The 21,899-nt window shown below is 43.8% G+C and overlaps 1 long non-coding RNA gene across 2 annotated transcripts in view; it reads right to left on the bottom strand.

Annotated features, from left to right (window-relative positions):
* LOC133082417 (uncharacterized) overlaps nt 1-21,899 on the bottom strand; it is a 358,686-nt gene that overhangs the window by 228,081 nt on the left and 108,706 nt on the right. Inside the window, exons 4-6 of one of the 2 annotated variants that reach the window (XR_009698950.1) lie at nt 10,540-10,655; nt 10,337-10,437; nt 9,735-9,819 (exon numbers count right to left, since the gene is read on the bottom strand). This is a non-coding gene — a long non-coding RNA (uncharacterized LOC133082417). Of the gene's footprint in view, nt 1-4,419; nt 4,524-9,734; nt 9,820-10,336; nt 10,438-10,539; nt 10,656-21,899 lie in introns of those variants that run through there. The other variant, XR_009698951.1, reaches the window with a different exon arrangement.

The raw sequence follows: 21,899 nt of genomic DNA, 5'->3' as shown, positions 1-21,899 counted from the left end.
GTCTGTCATACAGAGTGAAGTAAGTCAGAAAGGGAAAAACAAATACCGTATGCTAACACATATATATGGAATCTAAAAAAAAAAAAAAAAAATGGTTCTGAAGAACCTAGGGGCAGGACAGGAATAAAGACTCAGATGTAGAGAATGGACTTGAGGACATGGGAGGGGGGGAAGGATAAGCTGGGACGAAGTGAGAGAGTGGCATGGACATATATACACTACCAAATGTAAAATAGATAGCTAGTGGGAAGCAGCTGCATAGCACAGGGAGATTAGCTTGGTGCTTTGTGACCACCTAGAGGGATGGGATAGGGAGGGTGGGAGGGAGATGCAAGAGGGAGGGGATATGGGGCTATGTGTACGCATAGCTGATTCACTTTGTTATAAAGCAGAAAGTAACACACCATTGTAAAGCAATTATACTCCAATAAAGATTTAAAAAAAAAAATTACTGCTTCTGCCCTGGGTCCTGGAGCATGTGAGGTTCTGTGTGCACCCTTTAAGAGTGGAGTCTCTATTTCCCACAGCCCTCTGGCTCTCCTGAAAGTAAGCCCCACTGGGCTTCAAAGCCAAATGTTCTGGGGGCTCGTCTTCCTGGTACAGGACCCCTGGGCTGGAGAGCCCAATGTTGGGCTCGGGCCTCTTGCTCCTTGGGTAGAACCTCTGCAATTGTAATTATCCTCCCATTTGTGGGTCACCCACTCAGGGGTACAGGTCATGACTATATCACATCTCTGCTCCTCCTACCCATCTCAATGTGGTTCCTTCTTTATATCTTTAGTTGTAAAAGATATTTTCTACTAGTATTCTGGTCTTTCTCATCAATAGTTGCTCTGTATATAGTTGTAATTTTGATGTGCCCATGGGAGGAGGTATGCTAAGGGTCTTCCTACTCCACCATCTTCGTCACTTCCTGTGGTAAGCTTTTTAAAAAATACATTGTTTGATGATGATTAAGCAAAACAATACTCACGAAAAAGGCACTTTACTATACCATATACAAAATAATTAGGTTATTGTCACCACAGAATGTTGTGACCTATTCTACACTATAAAAATTTAAATCTCAATAGTAAACATCATTATCTTAAGAACAAAAATAACTAAGATGACAAGGGTCAATAATTTTTAAAAAGCACTTACATTATAGTACTTAAATATGACAATGGAATCAAAATTGCTTTTCATTTAAGGTTGTGTTTTCTATATTACTGTAGTGGGATGAATGGTGACCCCCAAAAGATAAGTCCACATCCTAATCCCCAGAATCTGTGATTACCTTATATGGCAAAAGATGTGATTAAGTTAAGGATCTTGAGAAGAGGCACTTATTCTGGATTATCTGGGTGAGCCCTAAATGCAATCCCCTTATTAAAGAGAGGTAGAGGGAGTTTACAGACACAAAGAGGATATGGCAATGTGAAAATAGAACAGAGAGAGATGGTGCCACAACCCAAGGAATGCCAACAGCCATCAGAAGCTGGAAGAAGCAAGAAAGAGATTGTCCCTAGAGCCTCCAGAGGGAATGTGGATCATGCAACACTTGACTTTGGACTTCTGTACTCCAGAACTGTGAGAGATAAGTTTTTGTTGTTTTAAGATACCCAGTTTGTAGTAATTTGTTATGGCAGCCTCAGGAAACTAGTACAATTATCCTTGTACAATTTTATTGTTTCTTCTTTGCCTTCTACATGAATTTCATATTCCCTATGTAGTTTCCAATTATTGAGATACTACACTGAAAAAGGAACATAAGATGGTGAGTTCAGAAAAGAAAGCAAATGAGTCAGCAGTTTTATTCTTTCCTATAGACAGGTATGCAGTTATTTGCACATTAATCACCAATGGCTAGAGGATGCCATAAACCCTAGTCAATGTTTTGCCTTTGACCATTTGATTCTCTTCATGGAGAATCATGTCATAGGGTTCAAGAATCAATCCATAGAGTTCAGGTTTATGCATTTATTTATACTTCATTCCTTAAATTGAAGCAAGAGGTCCCCAAACAAAGGTAGTGATGGAGGAAGAGGTCCTTGAACAATGATGATGATGGTCATGGTTTACCAAAGGAATTGGAGGAGGAGGAGCAAATCCTGTGGATAGAAGTAGCACTAGTAGAGCTGGTGGTGGGGATGGCCCTCCATCTGTTTGTGGATGTGGCAAAAGATGTCCTGAAATTTATAGGTAACCTGAGGGCCCATACTCCTCTAATATAAATAATCCAATGTTCAAATGCTTGCAATAAAACATGAAGAGATTATACACTACTTATTAATTTATCAATATTCAAGGACTTAACAGTACATGCAAAAGAGTTGTACAGATGTTGGATTAACATGTTAAACTCTACACAATGACTACTTCTGCTAGTACTCTAATGCTAGGAGAGTTGGCATCCTCATCAAAACTTTGTGAAATACTATTCCAAAATTGAAAAATTAGATTTCATAATAAACATATGCAAAGAAATACTCTATCTGGCCTGGACCTGTTAGACTAGTTGGTTCAAATATGGATAATTAATAGAAGGTCATGGTTTGATCCCTTTGAGGGCTAATTAGCTTTACACAAAGTGTCTGTCTCACAGTGCCAATAATCTAGCTGTCTTCTAATAACACAAGTAATATCCTTTGCATAGCAATATATGTTATCAAAGTTTTTACATCTATTATCCTTTTTTCTTTTTGGCCATGCTGCACAGCTTGGGGGATCTTAGTTCCCCGACCAGGGATCAAACCCGAGCCCACGGCAGTGAAAGCACTGAGTCTTAACCACTGGACCACCAGGGAATTCCCTATTATCCCTTTTAATCCTCACTATAACCCAGTAATATAGGTAAGGCAAGTAGTTTCATCTTACTGTTTATAGATGACAAAACTGAGACTCCAAAAGTTTGTGACTGGTCAAACGTCACAAATTTAGTGTAAAACATGATTAGGATTTGAATGCAGTTCTTCACATACCTAATTCAGTTCCCTTTCTACTATAGCAGACTACCTGCTCATGAATGTATGTCATTTGTCATGAGCTAAGGAAAGAACCTAGGTGAATGTCCTAATTTGGAAAGTGAAAAAAAGGGAGAGTAACTGACTTCTTAGAGATGTGAAAAGTGAAGTAGGAAGATGGAGGAAAAAATGAAAGCTTTATCGAAAAATTAACAAATATTACAGATACAGTAAAGCAGAGTTAGGCCAGGAAAAGGCCAGCAGATTGGGTCATTTGGAGTTCACTGTTGAGTTTTTACATAACCTTTCAGTAGAATGGTAGAAACAGACCAATTCAAGCAACAAACACCTCTTGAGGATCCTCTATGTTAAGATGCAATCATCACATTCTGAATATTCTCTTCAAACATAAGCCGTCTTGAGGAGAGTACTTAATCAGTTGTAAAGTGTAGACTACTTAATAAAGACTTTAAGTATACATGAAAGCTTTCCTCAAAGAGAATGTAGGTGGGAATGTAAAGTTGATAGGTTTTGAAATGATGGTAGTCAAGATTATGGAAGTCTACAGAAGCTTTTGGGATCATTAAAGTAATTGAAGATTTTCTTCATGAAAGGAAATGTAGTTCTGATGGTTAATTTTATGTGTCTACATGACTGAGCAACAGGGTGCCCAGGTGTTTGGTCAAACATTATCCTGGATGTTTCTGTGAGGGTGTTATTGGATGAATGAGATTAACATTTGAAGTGGTAGACTGAGTAAAGCAGATTGCCCTCCCTAATGTGGGTGGGCCTAATCCAATCAGTTGAAGGCCTGATTACAACAAAAATACTGATCCTCCAACTAATAAGAGAGAATTCTTCCTGTCTAACTGCCTTTGAATCAGAACATCATCTTTTTCCGTGCATTAGGACTCGAACTGAAACGTTGGCTCTTCCTAGGTCTCAAGAGTGCTGGCCTTTCAACTATAAACCATTGGCTTTCATGGTTCTCAGGACTTTGGATTCAGACTAGAACTACACCGAAGGCTCTCCGGTGTCCCCAGCTTGCCAACTCACCCTGCAGATCTTGGGACTTGCCTGCCACCATAATCATGTGAGCCAATTCATCTCTCTCTCTCTCTCTCTCTCTCTCTCTCTATATATATATATCCTATTGGTTCTGTTTCTCTGGAGAACTGAAAGTAATACAAAAGTGGACGCAAGTTTTCAAATTAAAATGAAAATTTTCTCTCAAAAACAGTTTTGCTTGTATAATAGATTCTGTCACAAAATATTTAGGCAAATTTAAAAAAACTAATGCTTGAGTCTTTCCACACATGGAAATGATCTGTCTTAGGAAATCAGATTTGTAAAGTTATTTAAACTAAAATGTTGATATACAAGAAAGTCTGTTACTGGTCATGTTTTCCTTCCATTTAAAAGGTAATTTTCTATCATATCTTGACATGATAGAATATATATCTAGTTTCATTACCTGGGTTCAGCTTGCTGGAATTCTGTTCCAAGCTCTTTGATCTTTTCTTCCTTATTTGGCATCTTATTTTGAGCTTAGGTTCAGGCTCTGAATTCTTCATTTATCTGCAATGATCATCACCATAAACACACACTTGATAACATATAATTTCCGGAAAGCATTAAACAATATTACATGTAAAGTAAATGGAACATTCTTTGCTTCTTTAATTCCCAGCCTTTCACTCATGATTATTTTCATGAAAATTTAAAACCATTGTGTGGGGACAGGGCTAGTGCTGGCGGTGGTAGTGGTAGAAATGAAGAAATATGCCCTCAACCCAAGGCAAACACCACCATTTTCACCGCTGGAAAAGAAAAATTATAAAAAATTTTTAAATGGGTGGGCCACGTTTTTCTTCAAGTATCATGGACATTTTTATTGTTTACTGATGAAGATTAGATCTTAATAATTTATGCTGTTTTTTAACGTTATATACCATGTATTTAAGTTTAATCAATTGGAAAATGAAGGCTAAGGATAAGCTGTCAGTTCAACTTCTTAAATATATTTAACCTTGAAAAGAGATCACACTTCTAGAACATTCAAATCGATGCACATTAACACAAATTATAATCATTCTATTTCATTCTTAATTTTCTAGCTTTCTAAAAGATGTGCACCACGAAATCAGACAGTAGAATGATATTTGCCATAACGGCATTCTCCTTGAGATGGCAAATCAAAACACTTGTATAAAATGTTATGAGATGGAATGTGAGAGGTTAAAATCCAGTGTTAAGCCAGAGAGATCAGCTGAATGGTGGACATTCTTCTGCAGTGCCCTACCAAAACTCCTATCTCATTCAAGCCTCTAAGCAAGTCCAAACAAGCCTGCAAACTTAGCATGAACACTTCTTAAGTTCAGCTAAGGAAAGAAATCTTATTTCACCTTTGCTGCAAGGTCACCTCAAGTCATTTTAGAAAGCTGGAGGCATATCCCAATAATGCTACTTCTATTTCTAAGAGTGATAGATCATGTGGAACAATAAAAATTGTATTAACTGGTAGTAAATATTCATTCGTAGAGTATGTTTGAACTTTAGAAATTATAAAAGGCATTCAGATCCAAGTCTGAAGAAAGAGTGGGTGAGCAGTATGGGGTCAAACCTGAAATACTACTTAATAATTGTTTTATCCATTCATACCCGAATCCCTGGAAAATGTGCCACAAGTGGCTGATACAAATCTTCTCTAGTTTCACTAAATTTCAAACCCTCCCCAGAGCTTTCATGATCAATCAGTGATCTGATTTCCTGTTTCACTGAGATGTCAGCTTGTTCAACTTCACTACTATCCATGTCATGATTTCTCTGAATCCACATTCCCATCTCCCCTCCTGAAATTAGCTTCTCCTCATGGGCTTTTTGAGCAGAGTGCCTACACAGGCACACTGTCCACAACTTCCTAATGTAAATGTTCCCTTGCTACCTTTGCAGAGAGGCACACAATCTTTCTGCTTGTAATTTAAAATCAACCACACATAGAATCAGAATCACACAGGTCTGAAATATGTGAGTGGGAAGAGCCTTCTTAGAAGTCCACTTAACGATGAAGAAGCTAAGAATGCAAGGAGTGTGACTTACTCAAAGCCACAGCCAGGTAGTAGCATTGCTGAGATAAGATCTTACTGCTTATCATTCTATAACTAACTTCTTCTTCTTCCTTTTTTTTTTTTTTTTTTTTTGCTTTATATTGCTTCTTTAAATGACAGAACAAGAGAGGAATACAAATAGTCATTGGGAGAACATACATGGTTTCATTCTAAATGCTGGTGAAGAGAATAAGGCATCAAACACTACAATAACTTTGTTATTATTTTTCAGTGCTCCTTTCCCCAAAATATATCCTTACAGAAAGCTTTGGCAGATAGATTGTCACAATTTGCTCCAGTCCTGTGTGACTGGTCAAAGTGCCTAAAACTAAGTGGATTCTAAGATTCTCAAAGTGAGTGTTGAACGTGCTACTTAAAAGAAGAATCATTGGATACATAAAGGTCTATTAACCAGAAAGCATGCACTTTTTTTCCACCAATAAAAATGAAAGCTTCATGCAAACATGTGAGGCTCAAGTTGCTAGAATCTATTCTAGTGACAGAAAAAGCAAAGGTATATCTTCAGAAACCCTTAAGTAACCTCTGTGTTGCTCTGTGATGCTGGAGTGATAGAGGAAAAGTGATAATTTAATCTCCATGAAAACACAGTTTTGAAGAAATATGAAAGCACTTCAGTTTCTTGTCAGACAGATGAAAACTAGAGTTTTGACCTTCTGACTCAATCCTTCTCCCTTCTACCAATAGGAAAGAAATACTATACTAAAGATTCATAGGATGGATGTAAAAAGAAAAGGCATGAAACTTTGGGTAGAACCTAGTATAATTGTAGCTATGCTTTCATGAAACAAGCAAAAGACAATCTAGGTATTTACAAAGCTGGCAATTGGGCTTCCCTGGTGGCGCAGTGGTTAGGAATCCGCCTGCCAATGCAGGGGACACGGGTTCGAGCCCTGGTTCAGGAAGAGCCCACATGCTGCAGAGCAGCTAGGCCCGTGCGCCACAACTACTGAGCCTGCGCTCCGCGACGAGAGAGGCCACCGCAATGAGGCCCGCGCATGGCAATGAAGAGTAGCCCCCGCTCACCGCAACTAAAAAAAGAAAGCCCACGCGCAGCCACAAAGACCCAATGCAGCCAAAAATAAATAAATAAATAAATTAATTAATTAATTAATTAAAAAAAAAGCTGGCAGTTGCTCAAAAGCATTTGTGTAAGACATTAACATTAAAAGAAAAGACAACCTCAACTTTCACCAAATCTACATGAGTTAGGAATATCCTTTTTAAAATGTGTAGTAGACAATCCGAAGAAGCTGAATGACCTCACCCTAAGCAGAGAGGGTGGGGGGATTTGGTTTTTGTAGCTATCAAGAAGGCTGACTTTAGAGACCACAGAACATAGAACTAGATAGCCATCTCACAGATCTCCAAGGAACTACCCACTGTAAGGAAGTGAAAGCTGAAGGAACGCAGTGCTGATGTATTGAGGTTGATTGCTTCTAATCATATCTAATCTAACTTCATTTCATTTGTCACTTTAATATAATATGGCTAGTGTTTTTCTTCAATATGTATTAAGGGTGATGAGGAAGGAACAGTAGATTACACAGTAAGTTTGTTTTATTAGGAAAAAGAAATTTCGGAGGTTATGGTTTGGGTCCAGAAGTATAAAGTAGTGTATAATTGAAACAATATTTAAAAGGTTTTGCAAAAGAGAAAGGAGAGGATATGTGATTAAATTAAAACTGTTTTAATCTAACATTTAATGATCCTTATCATTTAAAAAATTCCAACTGCTGTTTTTATCTTCTCCAAATTTGACTAGTCCATACAAGAATTAGGAAAGGAGCATCTTTATCTCTGAATTAGAAGGGACGCCAAGAAGAATCCAAACAAACAGGCCTTGCTAAGATGACCCCCCCATTTACTACAATTACCTTATTTTCCTTAATCTATCATATTCCTCCATGACTGTCCACTCTTCATCACACCTAGCATAAGATACACAAGTCTAACCATTTGCTCATGAAGGATCCCATGTCACATAAAACTTATACCAAATAAATTTGTATGCCTTCCTTCTGTTAATCTGTTTTTATCAGTTTCATTTTCAGACCTAGCCGGGGACCCTAAGAAGGCTGAAAAAATACTTTTTCCTTTCTTACAAGACATAACATTGACCATTTTGTAGATGACCATTTTATGTCTATTGCCATTAAAGAGAAATTGGCCTATCCCACACATAAATCATAAGCTACCACATACTCTTTCCTCAGCTAACTTACTGAATTCAACATTAGGTTTGTTGAGGACCATAACCAAGCATCCATAAATACATTTTAAGCACACTCTTACCATTTTAAAATGATTCCAATATTTTTCAACTTTTATGAGTACAGGATTCTATAAAATTTCTTTCATGATTTGTTATGGGTGGAAATGTGCCAGGGACTCCAAATTTACTATGATTAACATTCAAAATACCTTAAACAAAAGCATTAATAGGAGAACATATAACAACACTCGTCAATATGAGATTCCTGTGAAAGACTGTACTTCGGTAACATTCGACCTGGGGCGTAAAGTATCAAAAACATAAGGAAAGAAATTTCTCAGGTACATTGAAGTCTACCAGGAGCAAGTTGTTTTCCAACATACGTAATTGTCTTAATAATAAATTATCCCTAGTTAAGCATGAAATAAATAACTAGAGAACCTCTTTGGAGCAAAATGTAGTTGTCATTACTATACATACCAAGGAAGCAAAAACTTTTTTGGGTGTGATGGATGTGTTCATTATTCTGAGTGTGGTGATCATCTCTCAGGGGGAACATATGTCAATAGTTATCAAGGTGTACACTGTAAACAGGGCAGTTTATCTTCTGCCTACTATACTCCTATTAATAAAGCTGAGAAGGAACATACCTGTGTGTCTAGGGCAAAGTAACCAAGCAGAAAAGAGGTTGAGTGATCAGGGCAAAGAGTAGCCTGATCTTGTTCATTGCTGGCCATGCTTGGTAAATATTTTCATTCTAATTTCAATGGGAAATTATTGGAGAGCTTCAGGCAGGGGCCTGATATGATTTGAATGGTGGAAGGCACTAGAACCACAGATGTGTGAAATTGGAAGAGACAGTGAACTCCCTAAGTCTAGGGGCTCTTAAGAGAGGTCCATAGGTTTCCTTAAACTTCCTGAAGTAGCTGCTAATTTGTGTATGTATGTACAGATATGCATTTTAAAAAAATTAATTTCCACAGTATTCATCAGCTTCTCGAAAAGGTCCTTGACCATAAAAATGTAGGAACTTTTCATGGATTTACCCAGAAATTAGTTAGAGATATCAAAACCTGGAGAAGTACAAGGATGTGTTCAAGATCAGAGGTGGCAGGTTGATGAGGTCATAAGGGGATTATGATGCTGACTACCCTCTCTGGTCCCCTCATCTCTCCCTGCCCCAAATGCTGATTCACAGAACACAGTCGTCATAAAAAGTTGGCATACAGCACACGAAGCCAATGTCTGCTGAACCCTGACCCGCTCACCCACATCAACAGGAGAGCGTGCCAATGGTATGGTCCATAAGAGGTGATCAGCCAGCACAACTACTGGAAACAGTCCCTTACGACTCCCCCATCAAACCTGTATAACTTTCTAAATCACCTATGGGTGTATTACTGTTAAAATCACAAAAGAACAATACATCATAAACAATAATAAGCTATTCCTCTTTCATTATTACTGAGCCTGCCCTGTGCTGTAGACCAGAAGAATACTATAGAATTGGCATTTGACAGCTCTAGTTTTCCTCCTGTAAAGAAATGACAAATGAGTGTATGCTGGATCCTTACCAATGGAGATTTCAATAAGGTATAAAAAAAACTTCTTAAACTAGGAGGCGCTATATAGCAAGGTACATTTCACATGAGAAGCTTCACATCATCCTTCTCAGAGATTCCAGTGTAGGATGACAGAAGGTCCTTTTCTCAGCAATCCAGGGGACAAACAGGATCCCCTCAAATTCTTTCCTAGCTCTAGGGTTTATGAAAATGTCCGGCTATTTTTTATAGCTTTAAAAGGTCCCAGGTTACTGAAATAACCCTGCCTTTGCTCAGTCTTGAGCGTGAAGAACGTGCCTCCATGGCACCAGCATAAACTGGATTAAAACATTTCAGAAAGTCACCTTTGTAAAAAGCAAGGGGGTAAAACACAAAGTACACCTGGGAGTTATGTTCCATACCTATCAGATGTGTGAAATCGGCTCTAGTAAAATAATGGCCTTTTCTGGGCTTCGAGTTTAAACTGAGTTCAGGGGTGTTGGAACTTACCAGATAGGTTGATATTTGAATCGCACAGGCAGAACTCTCCTGATCGTCCCGATGAACAATTACAGGGACTGAGTATACCTGGACGTGGTGCTAGCCAGACACTAACAAGAGGAAGTTCGGTGAGAGACCTGCCTTGAGAGGGGAGCCTATTGTACAGAAGGGGGAAACAGAATCAAAGCACAACTGAGGGCTGTACTGCGTACCTATCAGAAGTGTGAAGTCAGTGTCTGATCTTCGTCTGTGCTTGAACTCTGGGTCCACACCAAGGCAGTGCACGAGCTGTTGATCGTGCCCTTTGATCTTCTTACCAAACTGTGACCTGAAAAGGAAAGAAAGTATTGTTGAATACCTTGGCCACAGATACAGATTAATTTCCCTAAGTAAGAATTCAGCATGAAAAAAGTAAAAAACAAAAGAACAAAACAAAACAAAAACACACCAGCCTTTTCCTAGTTCTGCAAAAGAAACCCATCCAGCCACTGCCTACCCTTAGGAGAAATAAGCCTACAGCTACAGATGGTCTGGACTTTATACTGCAAACCCACTGTGATGTAATCCACTGTGACCATTTGGTCACTTCATATGGTAATTTGCTGGCATTGAGGCTTGTGGTCAGAGATACCGATCAGCCTGTCTGCTTCCCTAACCTACTGTCCCTGAGGTTAGTGAAATAAACAAATAAACTGTCAGCCCTACATCCACAGATACAGAAATGTTCTCCCACTTATAACTGATTGATTTCCACGAGGGATGAGCGTCCTGGCCCAAGGGGCAAATGACAGTTTGGGTTTTGTTCAGCACTGTCAGTCACGTAGCTATAAACAACTTACAGAAGTGGACCCAGCCACTTCAGCAAGATGCTCTGTAGGGACCAATCTCTACACGTATTCCAAAAAGATCCATTTTATAGGAGCACACACTTAGTATGCATGGCTAGAACCTCGATTTATTCAAAGTGGCTAAGGTCTTCAACCATATCCTCATCAAGGTAATTGTGGCCCTAACCCTGACCAATTCCAAACGGACAGAATACACCACAGCGCCTCCTGCTTCAAAACGGGAGGGTCAATGACTATTTGTAAGTGTCTAAATGATTTAACAGCATAACATTAGTAAGAGGCACACAGGATATGATCCTCAGAGGATCATCCCCCAGATCTCCACAGGGTCCCCCCCACCCCACCCCGTCTCTTCCTTCAGGTCTTTATGTCCCCTTCTCAGTGAGGCCTTCTCCATACAACCTACCTGCAGGTGCAGATCCCTCCCCCGGACCTATTCCCCTTCCCTGCCTTCGTGTGCTGCACAGCACGCGTCATTATAATACACGTGGATCTTACTGAGCTTACCTTTCAGTCTCCCCCACTAGAATGTGAGCCCCATGTGAGCAAGGACTTTAGGTCTCTTTCGTGTCTGTATTTCCAGCACGAAGAACAGTAGTATCTGGCACACAGTAGGTGCTCAGCAAATGATGAAGGTCACCTTTGGCCACCAGCCCTAATGTTCATGCCATTCCCAGAGCTGACCCTGTTACCTGTACAGTGTGCGTCTTTCAGAATCTCCTCCCCGTATTTACATTCTCACACAAGAGATCATTAAAAATAGATACCCTAGGCTTTAATGAAGTGGTTGGATAATTCTACAATACTTAAAACAAAAACCACCTGTTTCCAGTCCTAACTGGAGACACAACCAATTACAGCTCTGTAAATGCAACCAGAATCAACTCTTTTAGGTTGGTGTTTTCACCCATATTACTCAATAACATACTCAAAACACGATTACTTTATCAGTTTTGGTTGGCACAGTTGCTTTTGTGGATATTTTTAGCTCTGTATCATGGATCATTTCAAACAAAGCCGACAGAACAATATAACCAGAATTCTGTATGTCAGTCAAGGAGCTTCAACAATCAACGTTTTGCCACTTAAGATTTATTTGTTTTTTTTTCTAGCATATTCCAAAGCATATTCCAGATATCCTACGACTTCGTGTGTAAACCCAAAGAAGTTATTTCCTCCACATACTCTGCAGTAACATAAACTATAACAAACAGGGCTTTAAAAAAACATAACCAAAATACCGTCATTACATCTAAGAAAAATTACAATTATTCCCTAATGCCACAGGAAACCATCCATGTCCAATGTACCGATTTGACCTAAATATCTCTCTTAAATTTGATTTGTTCTTATTAGGATCCAAACAAGTATCTTACATAGCATTCGCTGAAATAGGACTTAGTCCTCTTTTCATCTATAACAGCCCCTCCCCGTTTTTTCTTTGCTATTCCTTTGATGAAAAGACTAGATTATTTGTCCTGTAGAATTACTCACATTCAGTGTTACTCTATATGCATCCTGTCCTGAACATGTTCCAATAGAAACAGAATAACCCGCAGTGAGATCTCTGGATGTGGTTAGATTCAGGCTCAGTTATTTTAGCAGGAACATTTTATAAATTTATTTATTTATCTATTTATTGGCTGCGTTGGGTCTTCGCCGCTGCGCGCAGGCTTCGGTAGTTGTGGCACGCGGGCTCAGCAGTTGTGGCTCGCGGGCTTAGCTGCTCCGCGGCATGTGCGATCTTCCCGGACCAGGGCTCGAACCCGTGTCCCCTGGGTTGGCAGGCGGATTCTTAACCCACTGCGCCACCAGGGAAATGTCCCTTAGCAGGCACATTTTAGACTTGATGCTTTGTACTCCTATATGATACAATAGGAGTATCAGATTGTACTGTACTGTACATTGTCAATTGTATCACATCAGAACACCCGCGCTGTTTCCCACACTTTTGATGGGAAACAAAGTTTCCCCTGGCCGGGGAGACGGAGGTTGATAAGTGGGTTGTACTATTCTCACCTTGATTCACCCACATTATAAAATGTACCATCTACCTTTTACTGAAATTTTATTAAATGTATGTGTTGGCTTGCTTTTTAAATTTTTGATATGCTGTTCATGTACCATATACTCCACAATGTTAAAATGTACTAGTCACTGATTTTTACTATATTCAGACAGTTGTGGGCCCGTGACCACAATAAATTTTAGGACATTTTCATCACCCCCAAAAGGAAGTCCATACTTATTATCTGCCGTTCCCTATTCTCGGGATGGGACTGAAACCGGCCTGAATGGTACAAAGATTACTTCAAATTGAAAACATCTGAGCTACAACAGAGGCAGAAATAAGTCTTCTCTGAACTGCCCTTATCCGGCTAAAGCAGAACTTTATAAGAGACAGCTGCCACAACCCCACCCACATGGGGGGGGCGTGTCTCTAATCAGGGAGGCCTGATCTTGGACATGAGAACATTCCAGAAGATGGTGTAAATAAGCCTCATCAGACCCTTCCATCCTTTGAAGTCCTGATCCACCAAGCCCCCTCGCGAAGTTGGTATATAAACCCCTATCTCTAGCCGTCTAGGGAGCCTCTTCATCTGAAAGCTCCTTCATGGTAAATAAACGTTTCTCCTATTAATTTACCGTTAATTAACTTTCAGGCCCCTAGCCAGTTGAACCTAAGACGGTAGAGAAAAAGTTTTCCTCCTAACATTCCCTTCTCACTAGCCCTATGGCAACCACGAGTGGATTTTTTCTCTCTGTAGATCTGCCTGTTCTGGGTACTTCACGTGAATCAGATCTTACAATGTGTGTTCTTTGGTGTCTAGCTTTTTTCATGTATCGTAATGTTTTCAAGATTCATCCGTATTTCAGCACGTATCACTACTTCATTCCATATTATGGCTAAATAAAAACTCATGGTAAGGGTATAGCATATTTTGTTTAAAAATTCATCAGTCGATGGACATTTGGGTTGCTTCCCCCATTTTGGCTTTGTGAATAAGGCTGCCGTAAACATTGACGTACAAGTTTTTGTTTGAATGTTTTCAGTTCTCTGGGATACGTGTCTAGGAGTGGACTTGCTGGTCATGTGGTCACTCTATGTTTAACTTTTGGTGGAAGTGCCGAACTGCTTTACACGGTGTCCGCACCATTTTACATTCCCACCAGCCAGTGTATGAGGGGTTCAATTCCTGCACATCCTTATTACACTTCTTATTTTCCATTTTTAAAATTACGTGAAGTGGTATCTCTTGTGATTTTGATGTTGGTTTCCCTAATGACTAACGACGTTGCACATCTTCTCTTGCCCTCAGTGGCCATTTGCATGGAGAGAGCAATGGATTTGCAGCATGAGACGCCCCCCACCCCACCCCCGCCTCCCCCCGCCTCCCCCCGCCCCTTGTGTGTGTGAACCACTCCTGGTTCACATTGGCAAAGCCACGTAGCCTCTTTGGACCTCGATTTCCTGGCACAATGAGTAGTTATTGCATCTGTGTTCATCCAGGGAATGGAGACAGAGAAAAGACTTTGACTTGGATCTCTGCATGGAGATACAGCCACTACTCCCTAGAGTGAAGGAAAAGAAACTCACAGAGGAATCCAGAGGGGCAGCTGAGATCCAGAGCCCGGGGACTGGTCAGGTAATTCCGCGTGGGGAGGAGGTGGAAGCTCTCTTCACTTTCCACCCTCAACAAGGCGGGCAAGTTGTAGCAGAGCATGAAGCCCTCCCTTCACTCCCTAGGAGCTGAAGGCAGCTGCGCTTTGTGAGATTTCCTGTGTTGACCTGAAATGCAAAAAGGCAGCTGCCTGGCCAGAACTAAGCACCTCAGGGTCCTCACTGTCCTCCTCCCTTCTGCCCTGGAAATTCCCACCAGCTCTGCCCAAACAGCAGGGAATGGGTGAGAAAAGGCGCTGTGAGTCAGAGCCTGAGCCAAGGCTGGGACTAGCCGCACAGCAGGCGGTCTTGGGGGGCCTGGGCCTGTGCAGGTGCTCAGTGGGGGAGCAGAATGGAGGCAGGAAATCCTGAGGAGTTAGGGGCAGTCAGCAGGCCAGTTGTGCTGCCCTGGGGTCGTTGCAGAGCCCATGGATTTCTTTTAAGTGTTTCTTGGAAGGGTGGTTACACTGGGGAGTGGATAGGGGCAGGGGTGACTTCAGTTCTCCCTCGAAAAACTTCTGTATTTCTGGAGATGGTTTTTCTTAAGAAATAACCAAGCAAGAATTACATTTGTCAATGGAAAGAAAGAGTTAACAAAAACATCTTCACAGTCTCGACTGTTTTAGTCACCAGAAAGCTGCCGGTTACCCACGATCCTAGAGACAGTTGTTTCTAAAGGTCTGTCTTTGAATCTCTCTCCCGTGCTCTCTCTCCTCCGCTGCACCCCTCTGCAGGGAACAAGCTACTGGGTGGATACAAGCCCCAGTTTAACACCCCTCATCTCTGAGTGGCGGCATCACCTGTCATCTTCCTTTTCCTCTCTATGCTACATGTGTCTCCTTGATGTGAAGGTTATTTCTCTAGAGGAGCGTGTTCCTTTTCTCAACAGGAAAAAACAAGTCAAGGCGCCCGCCAGGCAGGAGAAACCTGCGAGTCGCTGCGACTCCTTCGGACGCAGCACATCCCCACCCACCTAGGCGGTGTGGACACCACCTGCAGCAGCCCCGGGAAAACCGCTTCAGAGGCGCTGGCTCCCTAGCAGGTCCTTGGCAAAGAGCGGGAGGTGACGGGGCGCAGGGAGTGCCTGCTCTTGGGACTCTGCCTGTCACCTGAGGAGGGAGCAATTCAAGTATTAGTAACCTCAAGCATATGAAGGATACAAACTCGTCACACCGTTTGCAAGTGTACTTACACTTTTTTCCTCTAAATACTCTTGCGACTGTTGAACGGTAAAATTTCCGTTTTACTGTTCCTTCGCATACATCGTTGGCGGCAGGGCCCCTACAAGGGGGACAAGTTGGTCCTCCCGAGCAGAGAGCGAAACACGGGAGGTTTCCTCTCAGACTTTCCCAAGCTCACCTCTCCCACCTCTCGGCACCTGGGACCAATTGAGGATGTCCCACTCCTCCCCTGGGCGGGGCCAACACCGAGGAACCCGGATTCCCAACCCCTCCTCTCCCCCTCCCCCTCCCCCCCGCCGCGCCCCACCTCCCGGGCTTCTCCGAGGAGACGCCGACGACAGGGGGCGGGGTGGGGGTGGGGGTGGGGTCGTCTACGCGGGGCCACGCAGGCGCCGCTTTACGGCAGGGGTGGGCGTGGGGCGCCGTCGAGTCCCGCCGGCCCCCGCGCAAGGTTCAGAGCTGACCGGGTTTTTCCCGCCGGAGCGTGGCCTCAGCCAGGTGGGTCCCCTCAGCCTCCTTCGTTTCTTTTCCCTGACGCGGGGCGACGCGGGGCCGGGGGCTGGGCTCCGTCCGGCAGCCTTTCTGATCCCGGGGACCCTCCCCGTCCTCTAGCGTCTGGGCAGCCTATGCCTGGCGTGCGCCGTAGGCCAATGGTCGCTGCATCCTGGCCGGCTCGGGGGGAGGCGGGGACGGGCCGAGGGGGCGCCGCGTGGGCCCGGCCGTGGTCTGGCGTTTAGGCGAGGCTGGCTGAGCGTGGGCGCCGGGATTGTACCGCCGCCTGAGTTCTGTGCCCTGGCGCCAGTAGGGAGAGCGTCCAAGTAGAGCCCCTAGGGAAGCGGTTCCCTGTGGCCAGAGGGCGGGGAGGGCAGGAGGAGAGTGCGGGGCCGCCAGCTCCTTCTTCCTTCCCTCCCCATTTACGTGGCCGCAGGAGGGTCGGCGTGGTTGGGTGGGATTGAGTGCGCTGCCGACAGGGACTGGGCTCCCCGGAATGTATCCCTAGAGAAGTAACATTTCCTTTCATGAATTTTTGACCTAAAAAAGTTCTAGCTCCATTTTCACGTATGCATTTAACCACATGGAAGAATAAACCCCCAAATTTTCAGGGTCTCTCTGCAAGTGATGGGAATACTGGTGGTTAATGTTTTTATCTATTTACAGTTCTGTGCAGTAACAGGAGGCCTTTTATTAATGAAAGAAGCAATGAAGCTTTTTAAAGAAATAATTTCAGGTTATCAAAGATAAAAGTTCATGGTAATAATACAAAATATGAATAAGGGGAGCAAATTATATGTGGACAAAAAACTCCAAAAGGAAAAAAAAAACCAGTTTTTTTTATGACACTGTTAAGGGTGCGTGTTCGTGCAAATGCTTGTTTCTTGTTACTGATAATTGGCAGAAGATTGGCCTTATTACCAAAATTTAAAAATTCGAAGAACTTCTGTAGACATTTGATGGCATGAGAGGGCAATCGAAATTAAAGGGTCAGGGATTTTCATATAAAGGACTGTACTTTGTTTACAGTGGGATTATAACCATGTCATGGGTAAAGGGGATTTGAGACAAGTCAGACTCAAGAGAGGTGAGGAAATGGCAGGTAATACAGGCCCCTCTGAAAGGGCAGGTCTTGGTTGGGAACTCATACTTTGTATGAAATTATAGTGTAGTTTTTGTTTGTATTTCCTTTATATGTGCGGCTGGGGAATCTTTTTGTATATTTAAGAGCCTTTTGTGGCTCTTTTTCTGTGAACTAGTAATGTCTTTTTCTCTTGGTTGTTACTCTTAAACGATATCTAGAAGCTTGCTCTCTGTGTTAGGAAGACTACTGATGTGAATTAAATACTTTTTTCCCGTTTATCAATGCTTTTCTAACTTCGATTGTGCTTTTTTCGTTAGCATGGTAAATTTTAGGTGTTCACATTTATCCTTTTTTTTTTTTTAATGGATTTTTGGGTCAGACGTACAAAAGGCTTTTCCTGCTCTCGAGCTATAAAGGAATCTTGCCCATTATTTCTTCTAGTAGTTGTATGGTTCTGTGCATTGTACCTTTAATTCTTGGATCCCTGTACAGTTCATCGTGGTTTATTGTGAGAGGTGTGGAACTATGAGCCTATTCTAGATGGGTATCACTTTGTCCCAAGGCTGTCTGTACTCTCATTGGTTTGGGAGGCTGCCTCAGTGTATACTAAATTCTTGTATGTCTTCAGGTCTACTCTTGAACTTTGTGTTCTACTATATATTTTCACATGTGGTATGACTAGTTCTCTCACAACATGGCTATTCATTGTCATAACTCTCTTGGATATCGCTGCCTGTTTGTTTTCCCTTATTAACAGTGGAAAATAACAAAGTGTTCAAAAGCCTTTTGGATTTTCTTTGGGATTAGAATGGATTGCTTGATTAACTGATGAAGAATTGTTATGTTCTTGAGTCTAAGTCTGTTTATCCGAGAATGTAGTACATCTTTATTCTTGTTTAAGTCTACTTGTCTGTCCTACGGGAATTTTAAAGTTTTCCTCCTGTAGATTTTCATGTGTGTACTAACATTACCCTAAGCATATACTCTTTCACCATTGATAATTTAAAATCCTGTAAACTTTGTTTCTAACTGGATATTTATTTATGGAATTGGCTTATAAAAAACATTCGTAGAGCACTTGATTGTCAGGACTTTTGTTAATTTTCTCGGTTTCAGTGAATGGTATATTTTCCATATTCTAATCAACCCTTCGAAAGGTTAGAACTTTGTGAAACGTACCCCTCCGAGTGTTGGATTTTTGAGCACTGGGTGGGTAAAGTCGGGGAAAAAGAAGTTAAAAATCAATGTCTCTGAAATGTTTTCCCTCTTAGGCGCACTGTTGCAGAGTCAAGTGTCACTAATTTTTAAAAACACCTCGTTATAGGGATACCGAAACCCTTGATTTCCCTTTTTTTACACACTTCTAAGATTTCTAAACATTTTGCAAGTTAATGTTAAGTGGAAAGGATGCTGAGACCCTCCTATTTATTAAGCCAGTGACTAGGTCCTGACCCACGCAAACTCCCTACCCAAGGCTGTGAGCAAGGTGATATAACTGTGCCCTTTTGACCAAAGTTAACACCCGGACATATAAAGAGGCCTGTCTGCTTGAGGTCCCAGGTGTCTTTCCAAACAGGAGGAACTTGAAATCAATTGGAAACAAGGAATTAGGGACTCAGTTGATCATTATGGACAAGAAGTATTGATAACAGACTTTGATCCGGTGATTCCAGAAGAGGATGAATATCTCAATAAATGTATAATGAAAGGGTAGAGACATCCTTCCCAATACATAACAAGATGGGCTTAAGAAACTCTGGAGATTAAGACCTAGACATTATTAAAAGGGTCAAAACAAAACAACCGTAATATATTTGCATTACCCTTCCTTTGCATTGCCTAGTAAAAGGGATAAACATCTTCTCTGTTGAAACAAAAGGTTACCAAATACTGATGATTTTCTTCTGGAAAGACTTCCACTGATATTATTTGTTCTTTTATGAGGTAGAGACCCTACATTAGTGATTGGGTGGGTGGGTGGGGGAAGCCATAAAATGTTTTTAAAAAGGAAATGCTAGACTTGGCATTACCTAAAGATAGGGCTTTTTACACTGATTTAGAGCAATTTATATTTAATTCCTGGCATTGTGTTAAACAGTGGTAAACAGAGTGATCCTCCACCAACACTGGTTCCTTTGGTGTCTCTGATATGGAATCTGCCTCCTCTGGACTGACCTGTGTGTAAAACCATCAGGCTGGCCTCTCTGTGACTCTAGACTGTACCTCGGCTAGCACTAGTAAGCAGGGGCTAGGACCGCGTGTGGTGCATCTGCTGAGGTCTCTTGCCCTACTCCAGTGCTAAAGACACAGGAACGGATAGGGAATAGGTTCAGATCCACTGCTAGCTACCTGGATGAGGAACCTTTCCTTTTCTGGCCAGGAGGCAGGCTAAGAGGACCAAACAGGAATGAGGCTCTGCTCATCCAAATGTGGAAGTGCTACCCAAATTTGCCCAAAACGGTGAGCCGCCATGTTGGAGACAGGTTGGACAGGAGTTGGTGTATTTTTCCCCTCACAAAGGGGCGCAAGGACAGGTCTAGGAGACGGGGGAGGGGGTGGTGAGGAAGGGCAGGATGGTATTTTTGGTGCAACACTGCCATCAAGAGGAAATCATTCCCAGATGCCAAGCACACTACGCTGAGACGCCACAGAGACGAGGCCCCGCAGGAGCAGGATGGAGGGCCAGACTTTGAGGCGCGCCCCTCTGAAGTGGGCAGGTTGATGAGCCATCTTGCTTTTGCCAGGTTGGGCAGGGGTTGGCATTTCATTTTTCCCTCGGCAAAGGGCAGAGGGAGAGGGCCTGGGGGAGGGGAAGGGGAAGGGCAGGTTGCCGTTCGTGGTGCAATACTGCCATCAAGAGGAACGGGTCCGCCGATCCCGCGAACCCTGTACCGTCCCTTCCTGGGGAGGAGTGACAAGGGATTGAAGTCGGGAACACTGGACAGTGGCCCCGGGAAGTCAAGAGCTCCGCCTGGGAAGGGGCGGGAAGCATGGCCCAAGGCCCGGCGGTGCCGTGGAGGCTCCAGAGACGGGCAGTGGCACAGGGCGCACAGCCCGGCCGCCTGGCGTGTGGGGCTACAGGAAGTGGAGTCTCGGTGGACCCTGGTGGCCGCCACGTCTGGGCGGGCCTAGAGGAAGCTGCTCCGAAGGAGGCCAGGCCGGGGTTCTGCGGCCATTTGGCCGCGTGCCCCTTCCCCTCGGAGCCAGAGCAGGTTCGGCCTGGGCGGGCCCAGGGCCCCGGAGGCCTCTCTGGGCCACGGTGCGGCCCAGCCAGAGACCACCGCGGGCAACGGGAGTTCTGCCGCCCTTGGCGGCAGCGGCCGAGGCGGGCCCAGTGACCTTCTTGTGTCCAGCTCAGAGACGACACGTGGAGCCTGGCTACCCAGTGCCGAGGGCTCCCGAGGCCCAGCGAGAGCTGGCAGTCCGAGTCCAGAAGGGGACGGCGCTGGCGGGACGCAGGAGCCACCGCAGAAGGAGCCCTTCACCTGAGCCGAAGAGTCTAATCGGTGGCTGCGGTGCCATCTCCCAGGGTCTCCGGGATTCTGGCCCAGGCCTGGCCTGGCCTGTCCCGTCCCGTCCCGTCCCGTCCCGATCCGTCCCGAGGGCTCCCGGACCCAGCTCCCGGAGAGGAGAGGGCAGGACACGAGAGGAGAGGAGCTGAGCAGAGCCCCGCCGAGTGGACCCCCGGGCCGTGCATTTGCAGCAGGCTTCCGCTTTCTCCCCACGAGGCCCTGAGCCTCAGTTCAGCGACGAGAAGGAAAGGCCCCGGCTTGCATTCCGGCCTGGCTCTCCAGGTCTCGGCCCTGTGCTTGCACCTGCAGCCCAGCCAGGGAATCAAGCAGAAGAGGTCTGAAGAAGCTGCCTGAAGCTCACCTCTGTTGGACTGAGAGAAACGCCTCCCCCCCTTGCCCTCTCCCCCATGACCACCCCTCATCCAGCTTGTCTGCCAAGGCCAGGAACGAGGTGCATACTCCTGGGCACACGGCGGTGCCTTCGAGTCCCCGGCTGACCCGATAGGCCGCTTCTGGAACAAGCTGTGGGGCGGCTCGTTCCTGCCCTTTGCCCAGCTCTTACCTGCCCGGGCGGGGGTGGGTGGTGGGCTGGTTTGGGGGTCAGGTCCCGGGGCGGGGTGCGGTGTGGGGGGAGGGCTTCCGACTGGGAGCAAGTCTCCAGGCTGGACCCCTCCCTCCCTCCACACGTACCCCTCCTGGAAGGGTGCTGAAACCCGCCCCGCGCCCCTTTCCTTTCGCGCCTGTGAGTCGCCCGACACGTTGTCAGGCGATCTTAGGTGGGCAGAGCCTTTCCT

This window comes from Eubalaena glacialis, chromosome X, assembly GCF_028564815.1.
Source record: "Eubalaena glacialis isolate mEubGla1 chromosome X, mEubGla1.1.hap2.+ XY, whole genome shotgun sequence".
NCBI classification, from domain to species: Eukaryota; Metazoa; Chordata; class Mammalia; order Artiodactyla; family Balaenidae; genus Eubalaena; species Eubalaena glacialis.
Note: the sequence above shows the minus strand (reverse complement) of the source record. Positions and strands in the feature narration are given on the sequence as shown.